General features: G+C 41.8%; 1 protein-coding gene across 1 annotated transcript in view; it reads left to right on the top strand.

The window, feature by feature from the left end:
* Positions 1 to 3,209: 3,209 nt before the first annotated feature.
* LOC121065748 overlaps positions 3,210 to 26,971 on the top strand; it is a 36,576-nt gene continuing 12,814 nt past the window's right edge. The window contains exons 1-2 of the mRNA XM_040548760.1: positions 3,210 to 3,320; positions 19,693 to 19,822. The gene's annotated coding sequence lies outside the window, so the exon portion shown is untranslated. The remainder of the gene's footprint in view (positions 3,321 to 19,692; positions 19,823 to 26,971) is intronic.

A 26,971-nucleotide genomic window follows, 5' to 3' on the forward strand; every position in this document is an offset into this window, starting at 1 on the left:
ACCTTTTTTCCAGTTCTACTATTAACTTTTATGTCAGGTCGTCTCCTTTTCCAGCTCCCAGGATCTCTCTTTAATGAGGAGTGTTCAGAGACAAACGCAGAAGTCTGATAACCACAGCCACACCAACATGGTTCCAGGATAAAGCACAGCATGTTGACTTCAGTGTTTGGCAACCTGACACAAAGCTGGCTTTGACCAAGCTGAAGTTTGCGGAGTGCAAAGCGTGGAAACAGTTATGTCAAAGTTATTTCAAACACAATGCTTGACCATATTCCCTTGAATGAAACCTCACTCCCTCCTAAGTCAGTTGGACAAAAAGAGTATGACAAGAGTATGATCTAATTCCCTGCACTTCATTCAGGATTAATTATAAATTACTCTGGCTACTAAGGCAGTTATACTTCTTCGGTAATTAAGACAGACAAGATATGGCTACTGGTGTAATGCTCTGAGAAAAACCATTTATGATAGCAGCTCCATGCAAAAAGGAGACAGACAGACAGTTCCCTGGAGACCTGGGTTCTTGGTTTAAAAAAAAAAAAAAAAAGGTAAAAAGATCCTACCTATCTTGTCTAAACTTCTTGAGTTTACAGAGCAGGAACTGGGAAAACAAGAGACAAAATTTTGTTTATTCTCTGGTGATCCCAGAGGAAGTCCGTGCAGTGAAGAAATGAATCAAATTGTTTCTTAAGTTTTTAAAATAATGAAAAAATTTATTCTGATCTTAAACTGAATTCTGAAAAAACAATCAGAGTATCTAGTTTTAAAGTAAGTCCACATACCCATCTGGGATTATCTAGAATGCTTATTGAAGGTTTTACATTATAATGTTGTTGGTTTCATTGCTCTTTCTGGCCCCTCGGGCACATACCCACGAATGAAAGGGCTGTCTGTATCCACTGTGCAAGTACAGCTGAAGCATTGCCAGGGCAGGCTTTTTCTGCCTTGTCCTGCTAATCTGTGCACCTCTAAGGGTGGGATGACTATTCATTCTCTATCCTAGAGCATTCTGGACCACAACACTAAGTGGGGAGAGGACTGTGTATATTATTTCTGAGGAATGAGTCAAAAATATCAATATTTGCCATTGGCCACTGGGAAAACATCCAACAATAAAAGCACCTAGAGCCTGACTCAGTGTCCATACAAAAAAAAGGGACTACTTCAGCTAACTTCAGCTGGGCACTTTGTTTTCCTGGGCTATATTTTATCAATTGAAAACCATGGAAGTATCTATGCTATAATAGATGTCTCTTTTCTGAAGCAACTACCCCAAGTTAACTAGTCTATACACATTCAAGTGACAAAACTGTAACTGAATCCATTTGTTAAGGATGGTATTTGCTATGTTCAAAGCTGAGCTAAAATATATAGTATGCAAAATACTGTTTTGTATTTTCAAACATGGAAGGCACTTTCTGAGGTTGGCCTTTGAGATGCTCTATTTAAAGTGCTGTAAGGTGCTTAAAATCTGAGTTAACCAGACTCCTTGGCACCTTTTGAAAACACGGTACTTGTTAGGAAACACTTCCAAGTATTCATAGCCAGGATTGAACTGAAGCCCAACTTGTTAGATTAAGTATTGTGAACAAACCTTAGAAATACCTACAATTAAATTATTCCAAATTAACCTTTCTAAAAGCAAATGCATACATGACCCAATACTTCATTCTTTCCAATTTTAGAAGTATCAGGGCACAGAGATGTATTGGAATTTAGTGGCAAGGTTTTGGTAGTGGGGGGCTGCGGGGGTGACCTCTGTGAGAAGAATCCAGCAGCTGCCCCATGTCAGACAAGGGACAGTTTCAGCTGGCTCCAAAGGGACCCACCGCTGCCTAGAGCTGAGCCAGTGAGTGATGTTGGTTGCACCTCTGTGAGAGCAGATTTAAGGAAGGGGGAAAAAAACCTCCTGTGCAACAGCAGCTGGGAGAGTGAGGAGTGAGAACCAGCCCTGCAGACACCAACGTTAGTGCAGCAGGAGGGCATGAGATGGCATCCCGTGGGAGGGACCCCATGTGGAGCAGGGGCAGAGAGTGACCAAGAAGGAGCGGTGGAGACGAAGTGTCAGGGACTGACAGCAGCCCCCATTCCCTTTCCCCTGCACTGCTCAGGGGGAGGAGGTGGAAGAGGGTGGATGGTGGGAAAGGTTTTTTTAGTATTGTTTTTTTCTTTTTAGTTTCTCACTGCTTGTTAGTATTAAGCAATAAATTACATAAATCTCCCTGTTCTGAGTCTGTTTTTCCTGTGACGATAATTGCTGAGTGGTCTGCCTGTCCTTATCTCAATCCTTGAGCCCTTTCCATTGTATTTTCTCCCCTTTTCCCTTTGAGAAGGGGGAGTGAGACAGCAGTTGTGGTGGAGCTCGCCTGCCCAGCTGTGTAAAACCATCACAAGGGGAAAATAGTATTTTATTTTATTTTATTTGATCTCATCTGAGAGGCAGAAGCCTTGGCATTCTCACATGTGGTTTTCAAGGGATTTTCTAATAGCATACACTCAGGTGGCTTGAATAAGCATCCTAACATCCGAGATTTGTTAATTGGTACCTATAACGAACACCTGATGCTTTAAGATAATGTTGTACCTTTTCACTTCTCCCTTGTGAGGGCATGTTATGTTGTATTTCTCCATGTTAAACGGACAACAAAGGGTGACTACTGGTGCCAGAAGAAATAAAATCAAGACATCTTCCAATAACTTGAGAGCCAATATGTGTCCCTGCTCTAGCTTCCTCTGCTCTTGGCATCATTTAAGGAGTTCTGTGTGAACCCACCTGGGACTGACAGAGACAGACAGCAATCAAGACAGCCATTCTTGAAGAAGCAATTGTAAATCTGACAGAGAATGAGTTTACTTACTTCTTTGCTTCTTCAGACCTTCACAAAACCATTTGGGAATTACACCAGGGTGGATATGGCCATTTTGAACTCTATTTACCAGCAGAAATTTCTTACATTTCTTATTGCAGACAATTAGTAAATGAAACTTCCTTAGGAACATGACATATCAAGGATTTCCCCCCTAACTGTTTCAAAATGAAATAAAACCAATGCTTTATGATAAGAAGTCTACATTTAGGTCATGAGTTCACTTATTGCTGCTGACTCTGCATTTCTAAATGGCTATCTGAAAGGAGCTGCTTTCAGGAAGTAAAGCCTGTATTAGATAAAGATCACAAGGTCTTCCCTAGTGTGTGAGACCAGCTTTGCTTTAGAGAGAGAATCCCTCCTGTCTTCCAAAGACTGTGTTCACATTTCATACCAGTGGTATTCACTAAAGAATTACCACCATTGGAACGGATCCCTTTGCTGTGAATGCTGGTAAGAGTAAATATATGTGTTCTGCTTACTAACCTTTTCATGTGACCGTATTCAGCAATACTGAAGATGGCTGGATGTAGTCTATCAAGTAACTTGTTATATGAGGTAGTAACAAGCTACAGAGTCTGAGATTTCAAGCAGTAGATTTAGGTTTCCACATGGGGGTATAGGCAAGCAGGCTCTATTACCTCCACGCCTGCCTGGCAGGAGCAAACCAGTTCCAGTCTGGAAGCTGTAGAGATATGCCAGAGTATTATGGTCATGGAGAGATGTCTGTTCAACATATATAAATATGTGATGGTGTTGACTCTATTGTTCTTTCCCAGTTTACTACTATACTTTATATCAAGACTGCTCTCATAGTAAGCCACTGCTCAGTCTAAGAATGGTTGGTATCATTTACTTGTACATGTTTAACTCAAACAATATGACTTAGTTGTGCCTTTGCCTACATTTTTTTTTTTTGAGAAGCTACTTTAGCTATTGATTTTGGCAACACAAAGCACAGTGGTATTTTCTACCCCTTATTGGACTTATGGGAGGACACTTTGTTCTTAATGATTTTAAAATGTTAGTTGAAATGTAGCTCTAATTCACAACACTGGAATGAAAAGCATTTAAAAATGGGGTATGATTATTTCTGCTCATTTTTAGTTTCTGTACATTTAGCCCTCAGTTAAGACTGTATATGTGAGCTTCTGAAACAGTTTCCAGTTGCTCCTTGGGGTTTGGCTATTGTCTTTTGTGTGTCAAGCTTTCAACTTGCACGCATAGTGAATTTCATTACAAGTTTATAAAATCATTGCAATTTTAAAATTTCAACTGAATTGCAATGTCTTTTAGCAAAAGCAGTGTGTTCAAGCAGCAGCAATATTAATGAATTTCTGGAACAGAAGATTTGAAGTAGTTATTGAACCGAACTTAGAATATTTATATTGGTAAATGTCCTGGTTTCAGGTAGGACAGAGTTAATTTTCCTCCTAGTAGCTGGCAGGGTGCTATGTTTTGGATTAGAATGAGAAGAGCGCTGATAACATGCTGATGTTTTAATTGTTGTAGAGCAGTGCTTACACCAAGCCAAGGACTTTTCAGCTTCTCTCTCTGTCCTGCTAGCGAGCAGGCTAGGGGTGCAGCAGGAGCTGGGAGGGGACAGACCCAGGACAGCTGACCCAAACTGGCCAAAGGGGTATTCCATACCATCTGACGTCATGCTGAACAATATATAGGGGTGGCTAGCCGGGGTGGAGGGGGGGGCCGGCTGCTCGGGGATAGGCTGGGCATCGGTCAACGGGTGGTGAGCAGTTGCATTGTGCATCACTTATTTCGTACACATTATTACTATTAATACTATTATTATTATTGTTGTTGTTGTTATTCTTTTCCCTGTCTTAATAAACTGTCTTTATCTCAACTCACAGACTTCACTTTCCCGTTTCTCTCCCCCATCCCGGAGAGGGAGGGGCGAGGGTGAGCGAACGGCTGTGTGGTGTTTGGCTGCCAGCCGGGCTAAACCACAACAGTCCATTTGGCGCCCAACGTGGGGCTCGGAGGGTTGAGATATCGACAGATTTGACCAGAGTGTGTTAAACTAAAATTGGTATAAGTATTCGACCTGCTTAATAGTTGCTAGTCACAATGTTGATTGCCTTAATCTCAAGTCTGTCTGCCTTAATCTCAAGTTTCCCAAATTGAGTTTTATAGCAAGTTACTTTCTGTATGTGCTCCCTGTCGTGCTGTTTATCCTTTCCGGGCCCTGGTTTAAGATTGTTATGGTACTGTGTGGTGTAACAATGGTTTATGAAATGATGAGATATCTGGTCATGACTCTAACCTGGTATCTGTACTCAGCACTGTCGTCAACTCTATACTTCGGAAACCATATCTCAGAAACTATTAGCAATTACACCTATTGCCTTTTTTCATCAGGGAGTCAATCTCTGGAGGGGACAGGGGAAGATATTTTTTCCTACCTGTTCACTCTCCCTTCCTCCTTCACCACCCTCTTATCCCCCGAGCTAGTTACAGTAGCTCTCCAAGATGTTGAATATCCTTGGGATACTCAGACCAGCATGTTCTTGTTGTTATGTCTCTTGAATGCGCTTCAGGTTTTGTTTAAGATTAAACAACTACTTAGGAATCTCATCCGGAGATCTGTCTTGAGGCGGGATATTTGCGAGTGGCAGGGAGTGTGGGAGGATATGGGCAGGTTTCTAGGGCAGTGGGCACTTCCAGTGTTTTGGACATTCACCCCTGAACAACTGCAAAATCCTAAAAAACTGGTAGAATGCTTCAAAAAAAGGTGTCATGACTCTGGCAGTTCCAAAGTGACACAAATCACTGTGGCGTGCTGGGGTCTGGCTTGTGCCTATCGAGCTGCAATTGATGCTACTATCAACCTAGTGACAGACCCTGCGGCCGTTCCAGTCCCGGCTCCCGCAGCCGGCCCGGCTCCAGCTCCCGCAGCCGTCCCGGCTCCCGCAGCCGTTCCCACTCCTGTGGCTGGGTCAGAGAAACGAACTGTAGCAGTGCAAGTTGCCCCTGCAGAGGATACTCCAACCCCTGTGGCAGACCCTGTGGCTGGGTCGGAGAAACGAACTGTAGCAGTGCAAGTTGCCCCTGCAGAGGGTATTCCAACCCCTGTGGCAGACCCTGTGGCTGGGTCGGAGAAACGAACTGTAGCAGTGCAAGTTGCCCCTGCAGAGGGTATTCCAACCCCTGTGGCAGACCCTGTGGCTGGGTTGGAGAGGTGAGCTGTAGCAGTGCAAGTTGCCCCTGTAGAAAAGGTGAAAAAATGGTGTAGAGACTCAGGTCGTTTAGAACGCAGAAAGTCTTCTGCTAAGTCTGGGTGTGGAGAAGACGAGGCTGGGCCATCAAGTGTGCAGGAGGATGAAGATGAGGATGAGGATGTCAGAAAATCAACAGTAACTACCCGAACCCTATACCAGCGTGAGCTACGAGATGTGCGAAAAGATTTTGGTCGCTGTATAGGTGAACAGCTTGTCACCTGGCTGCTCCGGTGCTGGGACACTGGAGCCAATGGTGTGGAATTAGAGGGCAGGGAAGCCAAGCGTTTGGGATCCCTTGCTAGAGATGCAAGCATTGACAAAGCAATTGGAGATGGAGCACGATCTCACAGCCTCTGGAGGCGTCTCCTGTTAGCTATGAAGGGAAGGTATCCCTACAAGGAAGAACTTGTATGTCTACCAGTCAAGTGGACCACCATGGAGAAGGGAATTCAGTACCTGAGGGAATTAGCCGTACGGGAAGTAATTTATAAGGACCTAGACGACGCACAAACATCCACAGATCCAGATGAAGTCCAGTGTACTCGACCCATATGGCAGAAGTTTGTACGGAATGCACCATCAACATGGGCCAGCACATTGGCAATAATAACCTGGAAAGACGGTGAAGATCCCACAGTGGGTGACATGGCTAAACAACTCCGGGAGTACGAAGGAAATCTCTCCTCTTCCCTACAGGCCTGCGTCTCGGCTGTGGAGAAACTCTCTGAAGAGTTCCACCAACTTAAAGAGAATTTATCTTCCCCCCTACCTGAACGAACCAGTGGCCACCAACTAAAAGAGAATACTTTGGAGAAACTTTTTGAAGAGGTCCACCAACTTAAAGAGAGTGTATTTTCTTCCCCACCTGTACAAACCAGCGTCTCGGCTATTAGGGGTAAACGTGCATCCGTGCAAAGAAGACAATATGATGGGTACACACCCCGCGCCACCCTGTGGTTTTACCTACGTGACCATGGAGAGGACATGAGAAAATGGGATGGAAAATCTACTGAGACCCTAGAGGCACGGGTACGTGAGTTGCAAAAGAAAACAATCGGGAGAAAGGGGTTCTCTGAAAAGTTTGCTGCTCCAACTTCTAGCAGGCAGTCTTTTAAACACAGAAACGAAGATTCTGACCAGGACTAGAGGGGCCCTGCCTCCAGCCAGGGGGAGGAAAGGGACAACCGAGTTTATTGGACTGTGTGGATTCGATGGCCTGGCACGTCTGACGCACAGAAGTGTAAGGCTCTAGTAGACACCGGTGCACAATGTACTCTAATGCCATCAAGCTGTAAAGGGGCAGAGCCCATCTGTATTTATGGCGTGACAGGGGGATCCCAGCAGTTAACTGTATCGGAAGCTGAAGTGAGTCTAACCGGAAATGAGTGGCAAAAGCACTGTATTGTGACTGGCCCGGATGCTCCGTGCATCCTTGGCATAGACTATCTTAGAAGAGGATATTTCAAGGACCCAAAAGGGTTCCGCTGGGCTTTTGGCATAGCTGCCTTAGAGACAGAGGACATTAAACAGTTGTCTACCTTGCCCGGTCTCTCAGAGGACCCTTCTGTTGTGGGGTTGCTGAGGGTTGAAGAACAGCAAGTGCCAATCACTACCACAACTGTGCACCGGCGGCAATATCGCACCAACCGAGACTCCCTGATTCCCATCCACGAGCTAATTCGTCAACTGGAGAGCCAAGGAGTGATCAGCAAGACCCATTCACCTTTTAATAGTCCCATATGGCCAGTGCGAAAGTCTAATGGTGAGTGGAGACTAACAGTGGACTATCGTGGCCTGAACGAAGTCACGCCACCACTGAGTGCTGCAGTGCCGGACATGCTAGAACTCCAGTACGAACTGGAATCAAAGGCAGCCAAGTGGTATGCCACAATTGATATTGCTAATGCATTTTTCTCCATCCCTCTAGCAGCAGAGTGCAGGCCACAGTTTGCTTTCACTTGGGGGGGAGTCCAATATACTTGGAATCGGCTGCCCCAGGGGTGGAAACATAGCCCTACCATTTGCCATGGACTGATCCAGTCTGCGCTGGAGCAGGGGGAGGCTCCTGAACACCTGCAGTACATCGATGACATCATTGTGTGGGGTGACACTGCAGAGGAAGTTTTCGAGAAAGGGAAGAAAATAGTCCAAATCCTTCTGAAGGCCGGTTTCGCCATAAAACAAAATAAAGTTAAAGGACCTGCACGAGAGATCCAGTTTTTAGGAATAAAATGGCAAGATGGACGTCGTCAAATCCGAATGAATGTGATCAACAAAATAACAGCTATGTCTCCACCAACTAGCAAAAAGGAAACACAAACTTTCCTAGGTGTCGTGGGGTTTTGGAGAATGCATATTCCAAATTACAGTCTGATTGTAAACCCGCTCTACCAAGTAACTCGTAAGAAGAATGCTTTTGAATGGGGCCCTGAGCAACGACAAGCCTTTGAACAAATTAAACAGGAAATAGTTCATGCAGTAGCCCTTGGGCCAGTCCGAACAGGACCAGATGTAAAGAATGTGCTCTACACCGCAGCCGGGGAGAATGGTCCCACCTGGAGCCTCTGGCAGAAAGAACCTGGGGAAACTCGAGGTCGACCCCTGGGGTTTTGGAGTCGGGGATACAGAGGATCTGAGGCCCGCTATACTCCAACCGAAAAGGAGATACTGACAGCATATGAGGGAGTTCGATCTGCTTCGGAAGTGGTCGGTACTGAAGCGCAGCTCCTCCTGGCACCCCGACTGCCGGTACTGGGTTGGATGTTCAAAGGAAGGGTCCCCTCTACACATCATGCAACTGATGCTACATGGAGCAAGTGGGTTGCACTGATTACTCAGCAGGCTCGAATAGGAAACCCCAGTCGCCCAGGAATCCTGGAAGTGATTATGGACTGGCCAGAAGGCAAGTACTTTGGGATATCATCAGAGGAGGAGGTGGTCCGTGCTGAAGAAGCCCCACTGTACAACAAGCTACCAGAAAATGAGAAGAAATATGCCCTGTTCACTGATGGGTCCTGTCGTATTGTGGGAAAGCATCGGAGATGGAAAGCTGCTGTATGGAGTCCTACACGACGAGTTGCAGAAGCTGCTGAGGGAGAAGGTGAATCGAGTCAGTTTGCAGAAGTGAAAGCCGTTCAGCTGGCCTTAGATATTGCTGAACGAGAAAAGTGGCCAGTTCTCTATCTCTATACTGATTCATGGATGGTAGCAAATGCCCTGTGGGGGTGGCTACAGCAATGGAAGCAGAACAACTGGGAACGCCGGGGCAAACCCATCTGGGCTGCTGCATTGTGGCAAGATATTGCTGCCCTGGTAGAGAACCTGGTTGTAAAGGTACGCCATGTAGATGCTCATGTGCCCGAGAATCGGGCTACTGAAGAACATCAAAACAACCAGCAGGTGGATCAGGCTGCTAAGACTGAAGTGGCTCAGGTGGACCTGGACTGGCAACATAAAGGTGAATTATTTATAGCCCGATGGGCCCATGACACCTCAGGCCATCAAGGTAGAGATGCAACATACAGATGGGCTCGTGACCGAGGGGTGGACCTGACCATGGACACTATAGCACAGGTTATTCATGATTGTGAAACATGTGCTGCAATTAAACAAGCCAAACGGTCAAAGCCTCTCTGGTATGGAGGACGATGGCTGAAATACAAGTATGGAGAGGCCTGGCAGATTGATTACATCACACTCCCCCAAACCCGCAACGGCAAGCGCCACGTACTTACAATGGTGGAAGCAACCACCGGATGGCTGGAAACATATCCTGTGCCCCATGCCACTGCCTGGAACACTATCCTGGGCCTTGAAAAGCAAGTCCTATGGCGACATGGCACCCCAGAAAGAATTGAGTCAGACAACGGGACTCGTTTCCGAAACAACCTTATAGACACTTGGGCCAAAGAACATGGTATTGAGTGGGTGTATCACATCCCCTATCATGCACCAGCCTCCGGGAAAGTTGAACGATACAATGGACTGTTAAAGACTACACTGAAAGCAATGGGTGCTGGGACATTCAAAAATTGGGAAACACATTTGGCAAAGGCCACCTGGTTAGTCAATACTAGAGGATCTGCCAGCCGAGCTGGACCTGCCCAATCAAACCTGTTACGCACTGTAGAAGGGGATAAAGTTCCTGTAGTGCACGTAAGAAACATGCTGGGTAAGACAGTCTGGGCTACTCCTGCCTCAGGAAAAGGCAAGCCCATTCGTGGGATTGCTTTTGCTCAGGGACCTGGACGCACTTGGTGGGTAATGCAAAAGAATGGGGAGGTCTGGTGTGTACCTCAAGGGGACCTAATACTGGGTGAGAATAGCCCATGAGTTGAATTGTAGTATGTTAATTATCATATAACACTGTATGTCATCGCTACCATGGTTGCTATATATCATAGATGAAAATGGTGATTAATTAGAAGGTATTGGAAAGAGTGTAACCTGAGCATGACATAAATGGTATGGAATAAGGGGTGGATATCTGTCCTGGTTTCAGGTAGGACAGAGTTAATTTTCCTCCTAGTAGCTGGCAGGGTGCTATGTTTTGGATTAGAATGAGAAGAGCGCTGATAACATGCTGATGTTTTAATTGTTGTAGAGCAGTGCTTACACCAAGCCAAGGACTTTTCAGCTTCTCTCTCTGTCCTGCTAGCGAGCAGGCTAGGGGTGCAGCAGGAGCTGGGAGGGGACAGACCCAGGACAGCTGACCCAAACTGGCCAAAGGGGTATTCCATACCATCTGACGTCATGCTGAACAATATATAGGGGTGGCTAGCCGGGGTGGAGGGGGGGGCCGGCTGCTCGGGGATAGGCTGGGCATCGGTCAACGGGTGGTGAGCAATTGCATTGTGCATCACTTATTTCGTACACATTATTACTATTAATACTATTATTATTATTGTTGTTGTTGTTATTCTTTTCCCTGTCTTAATAAACTGTCTTTATCTCAACTCACAGACTTCACTTTCCCGTTTCTCTCCCCCATCCCGGAGAGGGAGGGGCGAGGGTGAGCGAACGGCTGTGTGGTGTTTGGCTGCCAGCCGGGCTAAACCACAACAGTAAAAATCAAAATGCTCCTAACAAAATATCTGATTTCTTCTATTCCTAAAAGTTCAGGCAAATCTGATGATATATATATATGTATATATATATCTTTTTTCCCCACTCAGTTTGGTGCTTCTTACTTTCTCTCATGGTTCTCGCTCTCTACTCACGCTCTCAGTGTGTGAAATACCTTTACAAATGCTCCTATCCTTGATGCCCTCTACACTTAATATGCATATTTTCAGCTCAAGCACAAACTCTGCTTTGTGACTGATTACCACAGTTTCCTTGTTTCTTTAGACCTGTTCTCTTTCACCCTAAAATATCAGTTTTTGTCCTTCTCTGCCATCTCTGAAGTGTTTCAGATCCACTCAGAAGATCAGCTCAAAACCCCTCAGGGCTCACATAGGTCTCTTCATTTTCCCTGTACAACCTCCCACTCCCAGGAGTTCCTTGCCTCCAGAGTGACGTATTCCTCCCTCTAATCCTCCCAGTGAAGTCCCATCCATTCCTTTACAACTCTACCTCTTTCAGAAAGGGACAGTTTCTCAGAGCCTGCCCAAAGAGACACGCTGCCTTGACATCTCTTCCATGCTGTTCCCAGTATTTTGTATGGAGCAGTTCTGTTGGACTCCATAAGCAACAATCTCTTTTCCTGCCTCCCCTCCCAGCCATCACATACCACTTCTAGTCAGGAGTTTGAAGCCCACTGGTTTGTTTGTTTGCTTTCCCCATGCTCAAATATGCTGCTGCTTCTCTCTCCGTTCTTTTCACAAGTCTTCCTCCTGATTCTCCTTTGCGTTCTTCCCTGAAATTCCTCTTTACTAGGCTTCTTAAAAGAACAAACAACAATCCCCCTCCCGTACTCCCCAACATGGTCTGCAAAGTTCTCAGCAAGAGTCTGACATGAATGTACTGTTAGTTTGCCAAAAAATGTTATTTATCATGTGTTCCCCTGCCTGATTCTACTCTTGTGCCTACTGATTACATTCAGAGCCCATATGTAAGTTGCCTGTGGTAGGGGCTGTATGATTTTTTCTGTGGATATGTGTCCTGTACCAGAAATGCCTGTTTCTGGGAAATGCTGAGCCAGCAGGAGAATGTGGTGTTTGCCTAACAGTCTTTGCTGTTCTTTTCTGGTATTTTTAGGGAGGCTTATTGTTTTGTTTCTTTCCTTTGCATTGTTTTCATCTGGCTTTGATTTGTTCACGTGGCCAAGATTGACTTTGAACAGCAATGCTTAATCCTACTCTAACTTTTGACACTTGTATCTGTAGAAAGGTTAATGGAACAGAGGGAAGCAGAGTGCTATGCAGCAGAGAAAATCCGAATGCTGATATCACTGAGTGCCTCTTAGTTGGTAGAATAACAACTGTTAGAATAACCTCTAACAGGGTAACTAGTGTTGTCCTGCAATATTTAAATATATCACAGGCTATATATATGGAAAAATATATGTGATGACATTGCATTTTTTTTTTTCCCAACTAGGTCCTTCAGGGTAACAGCTGAATTGGTTTTAAGATAGGAGTTTCTTAATCCAGGCAGATGTAGCTCTCATCAGAAGTTAATTTGCAGGGATATTCACATATGCAAATAATGTCACAATGTTGAAATGTAACCACGTAATGACTGGAAAATGTTATACCCATAAATCATGCTACCACGATCATCAAAATTTCCACTCAGCCAGGACAAATTCAACAGCATTTATGTCTTTCCAGCTTTTAGCCCATAAAAATTCTGTGTTTTTGGAGAGTGTGTTACACTGGTGATCTTAAAACTCCCAAGTCTGGTATAATGAGTCCTCAAGTGCGTAATAACTTACTAGTAATTACTTTTCAACATTTCTGCTTTCAGCAGTTAGTGTTTTATTCATAAACATTTAAACACTGAATTAGGCATAAAATAAGAATGTTGGCAACAACCTGGCTTAATTTCATTAGCTATTAGGTAAACATAGTATTGCTTCTTCAAATAATCCTTGGTTTGAATGCTAAAGATGTAATGAACTTCATGGTTCATAGCATCTGACATTGCTTAATTAATGGATGCATTTATAGTACGTAGGCCTCGATAATTGATTTATATGCATGATTTGCACATACAGCTGTTAGTTCCTGTAGGAAAGTCATAACTCAAATGTGTGCATATCTTCTAGATATGGGGAAAGGGGGAAAAAAAAAAAAAAACACGTCACAAACTTGTCAAGTTCCCACAAAACGTGATAGCAAACAAATAGCACAGGAAAAAGCCTACCAGAAGAAACATTAATGTTATAGCTTTGAGTTTCCACAGCTCACACATTTCAAATGGAAAACATGACAAAATGCTTCTCAGCATTTTTTTCCTCTTTTTACAGTAGATGTGGTTAAGTCTATATATGCCCCCACACCTCTGAGTCTGTTCATATTACAGTGGATGCACAGTGAATGGAGTCCACATTTTCCATTGCTGTTGGAGTTTATCTCTCTCACTCAGATACACATAAACACACACAAGGTATACATAATTTAGATTTAGGAGCAAGTACAATAAGCTAAGGAAAGGTTATGCTTGATATTACACGTTTAGTCTTGGGGCAAATCTTCTCCTAACTGAAGCCAAACATTGGAGACAAGGGAATTCAGCACAGGTTTTCTAGCCTGTCCAACAGATTACTTGTGAAAGCCAAAGTGGTGTGTTGAGAAGTCAATGCTGAAGAATAACTGAGCTCTGAGTGGAAAGAGGTCTCCTGTGGCAGTTTAAAAAAGGTTGCGGAAGAGAAACAGCTGTTTCTGGATTATCCATTACCTTGGAGCTAAGGCTGCATCCTTTCTACTCCTTTTTTTTTTTTTTTTTTTTTTTTTTTGGTGTATTCCAAGCAGCAGTCCCATGTGCTGTGGCAAACATCCAAATTCTAGCAAGCAGAATTCCAGTTCCCTCCATCTTCCTCCTTTACACTGACAACTACACTACACAAACAGTAAACCTCATTTCAAGGGCTCTTGCAGGAAGCAATTGCTGTTTTTAGCGCTTTTGGTTTTAGTTATTAAAGCATTTCATTGTATATTAAAGAATGCACAGCGCAGGCATCTTGATGGGTTTCACAATCCTGGCTCCATTTCCTGGTGCTCTGAGGCAACACTTAGCTTTTCGCTCTCAAGCCCCTTGTATACTCTACATCTGCTATTCTAATGCCTGCATTCATCAGTAGACTGGCAATAATAAATTTTCTTTTTTCCTTTCTCTTTTCTTCCCAAAGGCCCTCCCGTGTGCACACATTTGTCATTTCTTCACTGTTGGCTGCTGATTGGTCAAAACTCTACAAACAATAATTCTATTATAATGGAAGCCAGGGGCATGGCTGGCTTTAGGATTTAACTGGAGGCAGGTGAAAGGGTGGAAAGGAGATTATTTTAAACTCTTAATCATCACTCATCTTTTTTCCATATTCATTGACAAGTTGTAGTGGAAGTTTTTTTTTTTTTTTTTTCTCTTTCTTATGATCCCGGGCACTCTTCCAGATTCTTATTCCTCAGTATTAGCCCAATGCGTTCCTTCTGAGGGTGGTACTGCAGTCTTGTGGATACAAATCTTTCCCACAGTGTTAGTGACTACATACACGTGGTCCAGCAAGGCCTTGTGCTCAGACTGGTGGGCTAATGTGCCTCACATCAAAATGTCACTTGTGTCAACAAGTCCTAAAAGGTTTGAAGAACAATGTCTGAGGGCTCAAACTGCAAGCCTAGCCCCTGCCTAACATCCACTTTTCTTGCTGCTGTAGACACTTCTGCAGTGAAGTATAGCAGTGAGGCAGTTCATGAAACTGTAGAGTGGTATGGACAATCTCAGCTGTTAGTTTGGCCAGTGTAGCACTGGTGGGCACAGTAGAGCTATCACAGAATGATGGCATCACAGAGTAACTTACATTGCAGGGATGAGGTACGATTTTGGTATGATGTACACACTTCAAGGATGAGGTCACAATTGAACCAAACTGTATGACCATATAAATATGCGTCCATTTTAATAGTATGTCCATCTTATGGTATCTGTGTAGAACAACATGGTAACTGCGCGGAACTGTTCTAGGTGTCCTGGAACTGGACAGTAATTGGGATTTGGATCGTGGGGGAAATTACCTCAATTGCTGTTATCCTTTGTAGTGGAGGAAGCAGAGACACATTTAAGCTATGTTTAGAATAAATTTTATTGACATTATTGACTGATTTTATATCATGCACAGTAAAAGAGAAGTAATTTTAAATCATACATCTAAAGAAGAAGAAAACAGAATAAATGTACTATGGTGAGATGATTAAAAAGAGTATCCTCTTCAGCCTGCTTTTACTGATCTGTGACACTATTTGCAAGAATTTAGATCGCAGATTTAAATTTTCAGTAGGTTTGGCCTCTAAAATTATCTTCAAATCATTATATATTTTTCAGAGGAACAGAATGAGTTTCTTGGAAGATATAAACAAATGATGATTATCTAAGATAACAAATAATCACTAATATAAACATTTTCTGCTAAAGTATCCTCCTCTCCAGCACATAATTCAGTTCTTGTCGATTTCAAAGGTAGTTGAGTTTCACCTGATCACTAGTTACTAAACAGCTTCCAAAGTTATACATATTAAAAAAAAGAGAGAGAATAAATCCAATGCTTTGCTAGGAATAATCTTTTCCTGGCAGACTGTAACAATAATAACAATTATATATAACGTGCATATACACAGATTTCCTTTCCACTTTTATATCTTCAGTCATTTGTAGTTCTTTAAGCAGTTTATGCAGGTCAGTAAAAAATAATTATCTTTCTTTGGAAACACAAAGGGGATGTACAGTTAAAGTTAGAGGAAAAAATTAAGGAAGAATATTGTGAATTTTCCATTGAGTTAAAAAAAAGCACAGCAACAACAACAAAAAATCTAGGTTTCTTTGATGAAAGCAGACTTGTTTCAGCATTTTTATCCTTTCCTTTATCTTCTCCAGCATCCTGAGTCTCCCTGAGACAAGGCTTGAACCTGCAAAACATCTTAAGCTGCATTCTCATTGTTGAACTAGACAACTGGTAGAGCATATATATCAAGCCTGTGTTCTCTCTGTTCAGAGAAAATAATTTTTAAGGCTATCATTTCTAAGAGTCAGTTTCCTATTTGTGTGCTCCCATCTGGTGTTCTCTCTCACTATGTGCTGGGAGCAGGTAGGCACCGCTGGCAGGGCTGGTCCCTCTCTGCCTGTGCCCATGCCCAGGCTGTGCAGGCAGGCAGAATTCCCATCTGAGGGCAGGCAGAAGTGGAGCACTGGGGTGTACTGTGCCCAGGAGCAACTCTGTTGGCTCACATGGGCACTGCCAAGCTGTCCCTTGCCATCTGCCCATGTGGCATGTGTGCAGCTCAACCACACTGCTGGGCAGAGACTGCTCTTCCACAGCAGTATGGCCATGGTTCTCCTCCTCTCAAAACGTGTCCTTACCAGAACTAGTGGTGTCCACAGGGATGATGGTAGATGAGGAACCAGCTAAGACTGAAGGCGTTAGCTGGTTGATTAATGTGGCAGGATGCTGGTTAGTATGCAGCTGATAGCACTGGAAACACCTGATTTTTCAATCAGCATTCATGCTTCTTACTTGAGTGGTGAATCTTGCTGTGTGCCATGGCCTCCTGACTGGTTGTAGAACTTGTTCTCTCCTGTGCAATGGCTCCCAGATTTGTGACTGTTTGCACACCAGGGAAAGGTGCTCAAAGATGCTTTGGTCTCCTCTGGGCTATGTAAAAGCATGATGTGATCTTGTAATTAAAAATAAAGTTTCATGTAAGCACAATCCTGGGGTAGTATTCGGATGTTCTGTAAAGGGATTACAGCTAATTCTAACTAAGGAACACTTTAAAACTATTAGGAGACAGTCATTTTAGCAGTTCTACAGATGATTAAAAAGTCATTTTCTAAAATATTCTCACTGGAGGGTTTTTTCTTTTCTTAAAGAAAACATTTAATTGCTCCAATCAACCATAACTACTTTCTGCTTATGACGTAATTTGTATACCCTGATCACAAGGTATATAGCTGTTTTTTATATTTGTTTATGAATGTATTCCCTGCAGTTCCTATCAGTCACCTTTAATTGACTGTAATTTGCTGGCCATTAAAGAAGGAAAGACCAAAATGAGATGTAAAGGGGAGCACTCTGGTTTGGCACTACCAGAGTCTGACATATTTTGCAATTCCCCGCTGATAGACAACAGCTTCTTTTACTGTCTCATATGACACCAGCAGCTGACATCCCATTGCACAGATCAGCGAGATGTTCTGATTTTAGCTCCAGAATTCGATCTGGCATTACCCACATGTGTACTACAAAACTAAGCAGAAAAAAGCATTGCCAGCCTATACCACCAACGTATGTTAACACTTGAAAAGGTAAATAGCTCTGTTTGATCTGCACTGATTGAAGAGTGGGACTCCTCTGCCCATCCTGCTGCAGATTGAAAGCTCCCCCACCATGGGGCAAAGGAAGCCATTCCCACCAAACCACTTCCTGAGGATGTGACATGGTAACTAATGGCGTCCTCATACCGTAATGTCTCATCAACTTCCTGTCTGAGCCCTCAGTCTTACCTGATAAATTATCTTCAGGTATTGACTAAATAGTGACACAGGTGAACCAGGTATCCAGACAGTGTATAGCAAGCACATTGGCAATCTTGCCTGCCTTTAAATCCTACATGTTATAAATCCAGCACAATTCATGATTTTTCAAAATCAGTGTTGTATATGGCTAAATGGTGTTACTGCCCTGTAATTTGAACTATCACAGTATTTTTACCTTAGAGTACAGGGAAACTGGCAAATTCAACAATTTCCTCTGGCAACTGAGATTTGGCAAGCATTTTGACTGTAGCATTTACTGTAGACCGGTGTGCAAGGAAGGGCTGTTAGTCTGTCAGCTTGCTGTAGCTCCCTCTCAGGACAAACAGCTCCATTTTGTTAGGAAAACAAAACACAATAAAGCAAATGCATTACAGAACTTTAAAGTTCATTCAATATCAAGGGTTTGTGTCTCATCCATGGGAGCCAACATTCAGCAGTGTCTTACCCATTGATTTATGCTTATTTTCTTGTAGATTTGTTTCCTCACTAGAGTAGATCCAGAAAATACCAGGCGCGTTTTCCATGACGTAACTCTGAATCATCTTTTTTCTTTTTTTTTTTTTGAGGGAACTTTTTTGCCCTAAGGACCATTGCAGGAACACGGAGCTTTTGCCCACTGTGCATTGGCTCAGTAAATGAACCTCTGGCATGGTAGTTGGCACTTCTGTTTCTATGGGAAATCGGCTGGCAGTGGTTTAATTGCTGGGACCACTCTAAGATTGCTTGCTTTCAGGAGCCCAGAACCTAAATTTCTCTCAGCATTTTGAATTTTCAGACCTTGCATGAGAGTCACTTGAAACCAAAACTTCAGTATGTTTTCTCCAGAGTGCTCATGGATATTTTGAAAGCTGAAAAATTTTTATTTGCTTTAAAATAGTTCCCAGGCGCACCTGCCAAGGACTGGTTACCCTGCTGTCATAAAAACATGAAACAACAGAGAGTCTGTAAGCAGCAGCAGTGCCGGGCAGCAGAGCACCGGCAGTGACTTGTTGGGCTGTCCCTACTCATGCTCGTGGTGCTCAGAATTACTTGGGTTAGGCCTTTGAACTAGGAAAAAAAAGACCCACTGCTGCCCAGGCTTTTCCACTACATGCCTGGCCCTGCCAAGTTCAGAATGTGGCTTCCCCTTTGCTTTTAACCTTGGGCTGGAAGGGGTCATGGTGTTTATGCTGATGCTACAACCTGCATCCACGCTCCCAGATTTCTTGTGTGCTTTTCCCAACATGCAGCAACCTGTCAAGTCTCTAGGTGGTTCACTGGAGTAGTGGTGCTCACACTTGTGCAGCTGTGACCATAGCTAAGCTTCTGCTGACAATAGCAAGACTGTCCCTTTGAGTCACCACGAAAGACTGACCTCACCCAGCATGACTTTTACCTTTAACAGCTAGAGGACTCATTGCTAGTGTGAGACTTGGCCTTTTTTTTCAACTTCCAGCTCCGCACAACACAGTCAGATCATCTGTAGGGAGAGTAGATAATCAAGATATCCTATTATTAGTCCTTCACCCACTCTTCATCTTTCATTTCTCCAGGGCTGCTTCTTTCCCATGACACAATAGTCTTCAGGATGTTATAACCCGCTCATCACAGCCCATCTGGCCAAAAGACAAATAAACAGAATAAATAAAGCAAGCCTAAATCCTCAATCTTTGCATCATCTGTCAGTGACCAAGGCTGATGGAAAAAGCATGAGTCAAAAACACTAGAATACTTTGCTATATTCCATCCACAACCAAGGCTATGCAAAGTTGTCCTGAGACAGTAATTCATGTGCCTCAGTTTTCTCATCTCTGAAACCTCATTTGCAGAGCCTCCTTGAGTCCTTTAACCTGGGTAACCTTACCTGAAAATTCAGCCTTCTAGTGACTAATAACAGCATCTCTCTGTATCCTCTAAAGCTATGGTGGGCTGCCTTCTCCATGTGAAGTGAGCCTGAGAAGGAGACATTGAGAAGAGATGAGTAGAAAGGAGGGATGCCCCAGCACCATGTGTTATGATGAAACCCACCTGGCAGATGGCCTTTAGCAGGTACAGTGTAGAGCCACTGCTGACAATTGTCAATGCTATTTAGATGTCACTATAGTAAACAAGTAAGGACATACCAATGGGTATTTTATAATTGTCATCTCCCCTTTTTGCTCTTTGACGCTCATATATGTAAGTGCTCTTGTGATTACTGCCAAAAGGTGGCTAAGCAGGAGAGTGGAAAAGAACCTCCAGTACAGAAGTCAGTATATGAGTGTAACTCATATAGTCATTTACAGACAGGCCTCCAAAAAATGTCATAAAGGCACCAGATATTGTGCTATGGAGGATTTTACAGTTGCTGAAACATCTAGAGTAATTCTTGCAGCTAAGACAATCAGATCTTTGCTTTATCAGAAACTTCAAGTAAATGTTTCAAGAACATTTACAGCTACCTGTTTTTTACACTGATGAAATCAAACAACTCTTGAACTGTTGAAATCCATCCTGGGAAAATGCTAAACCAAGCTTGCATTTTAAAGAAAGAACTTGATCCCAAACTGTTAATTGTTATTTATGTATATTGAATAGTTTTGGTCCCAGGGATGGCGACTTGACTTTGTTTATTTATCTGAAAATCCAAATCTTACAGAGCTGTGACAAACTATAAACTTTTCAGTTTTCTGATCCTAGCACTCAGCACAATGTCCAACAAAAGGCTATACATAGCCAGAGACCACTCTGGCTTCACAGCTGATGGCTTCAGTCATCTTTACAATTGAGTATGTGAATGCAGATCTGGGAAAGGTGGCATTATGCCAAACCTTTCCCAGAATGGTGGAGGGCTGATAGAGCTTCTCATATTAAACCACCTCCAATGATGAGAAAGCCCATAGGTCAGTGTTGCCCTGACAGTGCCCTTCTTGCCATGCCCTAAAACATTGCTGGGGTCCTTCCTCGATGGAGAAAGTGAATCGGCATAGACAGCTTGTGTTCATCAGGGAATGCTTAGTCTCACTAAGTCTTCAAAGGACAGAGATGTGGCCCTCCGCAAATTTTTATTATACTTTACTGACAATATCAGATTCAACAAAGAAACGAGGAGTGTTATGGCAAAGAAAAAAAAAAAAGGGAAACAGGTAATGAAACAGCAATGATGCTGAAAGAAAATTCAGTTTTAAATGTTTAAACGATTCCCCAGACTTTCACTGTACAGACTTGACAGTCAAATATTAAACACTACACCATCTCACTGAATTTTATGTCATTATAGTAACAATGCAATTAAACTTCATATGGTTTTACTTTTAATTTCAATGAAATATATTTTCTGATTTTTTTTTCTTCATAAAAAATACCTTTGGGAACCATATCAATCTATACATTTCCTTATTTATCCTGATGCATTAACTAGTACTTCCAATCAAAAGCTAGATTAGAAAGCATGTGAAAGCTCTTCAAGGGTACTGTAATGTTACTAGCTAGATAGGTTTTTTTGAACATTTTAAATTAATAAGATAAAAGTTCCCTTTTAGGAAATTACTTGATGTGTTGTTGTGAACAAGATAGTGTCTGTGGATCTGCAGTCTGCATTTGTAAAGATTACTTTATTCTTTTCCTTTCTTTCCTGGATTTGATACCTACTTTTTCTGTCATGCAAGTTTACTTTTAGAATACAGCATTTTCAAAAAGAAAAAAAGGGCAAGTATATTTGTATAGTATCTAAGCAAGCCATTCTTCTTTTCAAACCAAACCAAAAAAAAAAAAAATCAAAACAAAACATTTTATGTGCTTTCCATTTTCTGGACAGAATATTGCTAATCATTGCCACTACTAGTTGAATTGTAGAGATGGCTGTAGTTGCTGAGAAGCTGTGGAGTCCAGTAGACAAGTTGTATAATAAGAGAAACTTGAATCCTGGCTTTAACACGATCTTCCTACTGCCTTTCTGCACAGCATTGTGGAATTCACAGAAGGCAAGAGTTTTAAAAAGCAGACTTTTTCTAAATACTTCAGTTTTGAATTAATGAAGAAAATAACCCTAAAGGACCTAAAGGACACTGAAAGCATAGTCTGCACATCAACAGGCTTTGTGAATGCTCTGTATATTTGAAAATCAAGCAGTTGTCTAAATTGGACCTACAAACTGCCAAGTGTCCAGAAATCAAAGGGAATTACTGAAAATGCGGACTTTGAAATGTAGGCCAAACCACATCTCAAAAGAAATCCAATCCAATATTCATAAAGTTGGGAAAAGGGAAAATAAACAGAAAAGAAATGATCCCATACATACAGCATTCAGAGTAGAGGTAGATCAGGAGAAAAAAAGGGGATTGCATTCCACAAGCAGCATTGCACTATGGACTGGGAATAGCAGTAAAACAAATAAAGCAATAAGTACATAAAAAAGAAAAAAAAAACACACCATTTTACAGAATTGCTGTATTAATTTGGAATGAATATGCACTAGGGAAGTTGTTTTTTAGCTTATCAAGTGGCATGACAACTTGGAACAGCACTCACTTAAATTCATGGATGACTATTTCTTTCCCTACTGCATTTTAGGATTTAGTGGAATTTAGGATAAGGCTAAATCTAACTCACATTTATGATAAGATCAAGGAAATAATTGACTTGTTGCTAGAATTTTTCTCCACAGTTGTCTTGAAATGGCTGTGTGATTACAAAGGGAAATTGCTCTTTTGGAGTTCTGAGCAGAAAATTGTATTTCTTGAAAGAAAATGGAATGGGACAAATTCTTCCTTCACATATAACGTTTCCAGAGGCCTGTTTCTGTGGTTACAGTGTCTGTTGTGTCAATGTAATAAAAGGAAGAATTAAATCTATAGTATTTTTCACAATATATTTTAACATCATTATATAATTTTAGGCCTAGATCTTTGTTGGCACAAAAATGCTAATTCATTTTGCTGACCACAGCATCATTAGCTTATTGCCAGCCTGAGATCATTGTGACTGTCAGGTCAAGGTCAAGTGAGGAATTTGGAGACCTTTGGTACATAAATAGTTGTAAATATTGTCCTGTAGAAATACAGATGAAGATGTAAGTGTAAACTATAACTCCTAAAACCAATGTAATTTTCTGACAACAGTAAATGCAAATTATTATGCCAGATCCATCTAAAACTAAGTCTATAGATCAAACATATTTGCACCTACATACCTCAGAATGAAATTCAGCCCAGGACATCTGTTAGACTAGGCAGAGCCGATGTTCAGCTTTGCCAATGACAAAATGAAATGCTGAGAATCAGCCAATATTTAACAGAATGGGCCAAATCCTGCTCTCTGTTACATCCCCAGACCTCAGATAAGATGATGATAATTGAAAGCAGTTTTGGTTCAATATTTCTTATATTTTAGGTGCTATGGAGCAATCAAGCAATATGACCTTTAGTGGTCCACCAAAGAATCAATTCTGCTCTGTACAGGATCCAGACTAATCAATATCCTATTATGATCATAGCCTGTTATTTTTAAAGCTGAGACATACTGGGAATAGCCTGGACAAAACATTGGTCCCTGCAACAGCAGAGATTCAGCAGATTCACAAACTATTAGCTTGTAAATCCATGTTTTTCAATAAAATGACATGAAAATTTAAGCTGTATTGTATAATATGGCACAAACATACAACATCTACACCCACGTAAGCACTTAGGCCAAATCTCCAAACAATATCCACAAAGATTTTCTGAGAAATGGGAATGCTACATCAGTCCATACATCTACATAAATAACAAGCTCAGATTAACTTGTCAGGTGTACAGGGAGTATAATAATCAAAAGCATGGGATGAAGTCAATAGTGGCACAAGGTCTAACTTTGCTCTTGTTTGATAGGAGATGGAATTAACTGAAGGAAATCTTAACCCCATGGGGAGCCAATGACTTTCCTTGAACCAGGGTGTCATCCATTGGTTTCAAGCAGCAGAGGCGACTGATAGTGTCCTTGACATGAAAAAATGTGGAGTGAAACTTTGAGATATTAAGGTCTCAAAGTATCTCTTCAGCTCACCTTAGCATGGTTGGAATTTCATTTGTGGAAGCAGTGCAAAATAAAGATGGCATTACAGGTATGCGTGAGCACATGTTGACTCTCTACTTAGAAGGGGGGAAAAAAGCACCAGACCTGTTCCTATTTTCAGAAGACAATGACCAAGAATGCAAAACCAGCATGTGACCATGTGCAGTCAGCTTTATTTTAATTCAGGAATACAGTAGAGCACAATCCCTGCTCAGAGTACCTTTGTCCTTCAGAATAGGCTTGTTCTCCTCAAAACAAAACAGCCAGCAGCCCTATTATTAAAATCAATACTGAACTCAAATCAGGTCATAGTTGTCTTTCTATTTTCACATATTTTCTATTTTATGGTAAATGGTGCCTTTAACTAAATCACCAAATAACTAATTTAGGGAATTTGTAGGTCAGATTAATAAAACAGCTTCACTTTTTCAGACTCTCCTCCCAGTAAGGCTTGCACATATTCATTATGCCATTGAAAATTATTAGTCTACCCTGTCATGGTAACACTGGGATGAAGGATAAAACTCCTGTGTCCCTTATATGTACAGGTTGTTTGTTACCCTGCGGTAAGCTGGGTGCAAGAGACCCATTCTGAGGGGTGTCCAGGGGACCTGTAATGTCGCATTCTTGTCACAGTATGTGGTGTTCAAAGCTATAAATCTGGTCCCTCACCACCTGCCCACACAGGGTGCCAAGGTTTACCAGCAGGAGGCTTATGGGTGGTTCCAGGGTGTATGATCAACAGCAAAATTACCAAATTTTGAGAGTAAGCAGCTATTTCTTCTCTTGGAAAAATGTTTCATGTTGTCTTTGTTAGTTGTGTTCAGGGAAAGGAAAAAAGGTGAAGTTTGTTGCTTTGTCTTTGGAGGTTTCAGCTCTCTCCAGAGCTTATATGGCAGGTTTTGGGAAGGGAATTTGCTGTAAGTAGAATATTTCAGGTAGATACAGATCTTCAGTGAGCCCATTCCTTTGGGTCTTCTGTTTCTCTGTGGTGACTACAGCAGGCCAGGAAGAACTGGGAAAGGTAAAGACTTGTTATGTAAGCTTTGTGATGTGCCTTGTTTAATATGATTTTCCCTGGATACCTGTTTGGTCTAGGACTCGCTACTACAGCAAAGAGGGAGGAAAGGAATAAGCACCTCTAGAGTCTTTCAAACTCATGTTTGAACTTGATAACGTGCTAAAGAATCTGTATGAAACAGTCTTGCTTTGTTTTTCCCTCAAAGCACACTAGACAGTCTATGGTATAATGCTCTGTATTCTGCATCTACTTTATCATTCTTTCATTGCTAATGGAAAAAACTAATGATATTTGACTTTCTTGTTTGGGGGAGGTAGGGGTGTACTAGTAATGGCAAAAAAAAAAATTTCAGGCATGTTTTGAATCACATCAGAGTCAAAATGTTGTGTCCCTACACCATGGCTTGAGACCTTGTAAGCCAAGAGCTAACGCTATATGCACCCTTAACATTGAAATAAGGAATGGTCCACAGCTGTTGTGATGTGGGTACAGGTGGCTCTAAGCATCTGAATGAAGCTGACCTTTTACATACTAATGTTCCATTGCTGCTAATAAAAAAGGCTTTTTTTTTTTTTTTCAGAGATGGGAGTAGATAGAAATATTACTAATAATTCAGTAAGATCTATGTATTCTAACTGCAATGAAATGAGAAAGGTCAAATTTTCTCTCTTTTTTTTTTTTTTTTTTTGTATTAACTTCTCACCCGTCTTTGTTGTACTAATGAAATTAAGATATCCTTCATGATATAACTGTAAGCTAGGGGGATCTAAATTACCTTCATCTGGCATCTTTCCAGTGTACTATAAATGAGGTAATTGTCCTTGACTATAAAATTTGCATTTTCAAGACTTAATTGCTATCATTACATCTTTTTGTAATTCTATTAATTTAACTGAATGGAGCATTTGGTTTTATGGTGAAAATTTGCATTAAAACATTGTACATCTAAATAGAATTTTAATATTTGCGTCAAAAGCTCAGTACAGTTTTCCCACAGGACCTAAATAATTTCACAATAAGAGAGCAGGAAACAGTTGCACTTCAGGTCAACAAACAAGTTTTCCTTTAGTGAATATTAATAGAACTTGCTTCAAGAGGCATTGTGTGCTGAAAATTACTCCTGAAAATCTCTGTAAAAGTCTCCATGAACTCTGTACCATAACTGTTAACAGGAAATGTATTTTCTCAGCAGCAGTGTAGGTAGGGTGTATGCTTGTTCTGTCTCAGAAGAAAGTGTAACTAAGAGCTCTGTCTTCTTAAGCAATTGTCTTCCTCTTCTGAGTCTTTCTATCCTGGCTGGTCTGTATGCTTTGGTATTGCCTGAATAAGTGAGCAACACTTTGTCTACAGTCTTAGATGTGCACATAGTCATCTAGTCATGTTCCATTGTGCTATGAAATGAATTCATAGGTCAGTATGTTAGCAGCTTTTGGGGAAATATTTCTGTCTTCTGCAGTGACCCCTCCCCCCCGCGCTACACAGCAATGCATAGTATTTTAGACCTCTTAGTTATCTTTCTTTTCTTCTATCAATACTAGGTGGTTTAGTCATGCAAAGGCTATGGACAAAAGGTTCAAGCAGTGTGAGGAATCTGAACTGGCTGGATATGTTACAAATGGCCATGATTCCATGTGTGTGCTGTTTATACATGGGACTCAGTGCAAAGGTATGACTGCATTACCGAGTATGCATAATTGAATTTGAGTCAATCTTTTTCCAATATACTTACATTAAATTTGGGGGGACAGGACTTTGTGTCAGGTCTTTGGAGGTATTTAAGCCCCTAGATTCCACAGAGCCCTTGTGGGTCTGGGGTCCCAGTCTTGGCCAGGCACTGCAAGATAACAACTGACACATATATGAGCTGACAGACTTCTGTGCTGGCCAGAAAAGTCTATGCTATTGTCCATGCTGTGTTTGTAAATGTCACTGAGTTGTATAACCTATTATTTACAGAAGTAATCAAGCTGGATTTGTTTTATATTGAATGTCTGTATTTTTTTCTTTTTGATTTTTTTTTTTCTGCAACATGTGAGTAATATTTCACAAGAGAGAGTCTGCTTGTGACAGAAATCTCATTAACTACTCTTAATATACGTTGTATTTACTGGACTTCATAATCATCATGTAATTAGGCTTCACAA

Source organism: Cygnus olor, chromosome 2 (genome assembly GCF_009769625.2).
Source record: "Cygnus olor isolate bCygOlo1 chromosome 2, bCygOlo1.pri.v2, whole genome shotgun sequence".
In the NCBI taxonomy this organism is placed as follows: domain Eukaryota; kingdom Metazoa; phylum Chordata; class Aves; order Anseriformes; family Anatidae; genus Cygnus; species Cygnus olor.